Below are 2,500 nucleotides of genomic sequence, written 5' to 3'. Positions count from 1 at the left end.
TTCAGTGAAAAACATAATACCATTCTGCACATTCACAAAAGGCATTTCAATCGTTCTGTTAACTATTGCGCAAAAACATGTAGATATAGATGTGATATCCAAAGGATTGTAATTTTGCTGAACTGAAAATATAAACGATTTCAAATAGTATTATCAACTTTGGGAAATAATGAATTTGGCTTTATTTACCTATTGTATGTACAGTATTTCCTGGTAATCTTATCGTATGCCATCATTATTAACAGAAATTATATAACTGCTACTGATATTATTCTATTGCTTTTTTTGCTACCATTTTTGTTATTTTTATTGGTATTGTTATTTATGTCGTTGTTCCTGTTATTAGGATTATAATTTGTAAGGATATATTAGATCAAAGATATTATTGTGGCAGATACCCTTGGATTCTGACCGTTCTCTGTATACGCAGGAATATATCTATATCTCTATCTATCTATCTATCTATCTATCTATCTATCTATCTATATATGTATATATGTTATATATGTATATATATTATATATAATATATATACATATATACGCACGCGCGCACGCACACGCACACACACACACACACACACACACACACACACACACACACACACACACACACACACACACACACACACACACACACACACACACACACACACACACACACACACACACACACACACACACACACACACACACACACACATACACACACACACACACACACACATACATACATATATATACACATATATACATATATATACATATATATACATATATATATATATACATATATATACATTTGTTTCATATAAATACATATATACATATATACATTATACATATATATACATATATATACATATACATATTTATATACATACATATACATATATATACATATATATACATATATATATATTATATATAATATATATATAAATAATATATATCATAATAATAATGGTTGAGATGTCAGTATTACCATACTCAAATATGTAATCAAATATACATAGAAATTAGAAACAAATATATCACTTCACATTCTCTTTCATCATGTAGTCCAATATCACTTCACTTCATTCTATTGATTTTTTTTTTTTCAAGACGTCATGGTTGCTGCAATGTCCAAGGCACTGCGTGAGTTGCAGGATTCCAACTGTCGTCCTTGGGATTAACGTACTGCCTTTAGGGAAGCATATGCACATAAATATTAATTCACCGAAACAAAAAGAAGTACTTCATTCTCATATGAAATTATCTATCTATTCATACATACGAACAAGTATTCATATGCTGAATGTTTTCGCATCGCCAAATCCGCTTTTTTAAAACTTACTGAATACTTAAATTATAATTACTCGTTTTACCTTAAGGGTAGTTCATTTTTGAGGGAGGAAATAGCTGCTACTGCCACTCTGACCGCTTACAAGTGCAACAGTTCAGCTATTCAAAATAGTTCTCCAACCCTCGTCACCTTTCACGGAGCTTTCACACGACATACATACGTATTCACCATTAACGACAAAACAGTAGTCAGGGTTACAGTGTGTGACGCATTCATATTTTATTATATTGTTATGTTATCATTTTATTATTATATATTATTATATATATTATGTTATATTGTATTATTTTATTATAGTCCGATTATATTTATTTTAATAATATAATATTAATAATTAACATTATCATTATATTATACTACTACAACTCAGTATTATTTAATTCGTCATCTTATATCATGACACTCAAAACGCTTCTACTGCCATCTCTACCTCTTACAATTGCTCTCTCTTCACTTTTCAATCTCTCTCCTCCTCCTCGCTCCCTCTTCCTCTTCACTACGCTATTATCATCACCAAAGGAATCACAAACAAACATTAGACCTTCAACAGTATTCTGTTTAATCCAAACAGGATACCATAGCAAAATTCGTCACATATGATCTTCATTATTCATATATAAACTACGTGACATACATCCTTTTGGTAATTTTGAAGCATTAATATCAAATATAAAATTAAAATTGGGATATTTGTGTGTAGTGTTCTCGTTGTTGTGTTTGTATTGACTTTTTTTGTGTATGCTGTGTGTCGTTGTGTCTGTGTCAGTGTTGACGTGTGTGTTCGTGTGTCTTGCTGTTTGAGTGTCTTCGTCTTTTTGTCGTCTGCTGCTTTTTGTGTGGTGTGTGTTGTTGTGTGTGTCGTGTTCGTTCTGCTCTGTGTTCTCGTTTGTGTATATGTGGAATCTACGGAAAAGAGAACAAAATAGACGAGTGTGTGTTGTATTCGTCTTTCATGATCTCGAAACGGTTTAAAGTGGAAATGTTGACAACATATGATCTTTAAATTGCATATTAACTGAAGTGCCTATGGACATCCTACTAGACTAATTTTGACGGCGTAACCTAAAGGAAAGAAGAATTGGAAAGGTTTTGTTTTATTCGTGAGGAAGGTGATTGTTGGGAGTGTGTGTGTGTAGTTGTGTGTATGTGATGT

The sequence above is a fragment of the Penaeus monodon genome, chromosome 18, assembly GCF_015228065.2.
Source record: "Penaeus monodon isolate SGIC_2016 chromosome 18, NSTDA_Pmon_1, whole genome shotgun sequence".
NCBI classification, from domain to species: domain Eukaryota; kingdom Metazoa; phylum Arthropoda; class Malacostraca; order Decapoda; family Penaeidae; genus Penaeus; species Penaeus monodon.
The sequence above is the reverse complement of the archived record's forward strand: the minus strand, read 5'-3'. Positions refer to the sequence as shown.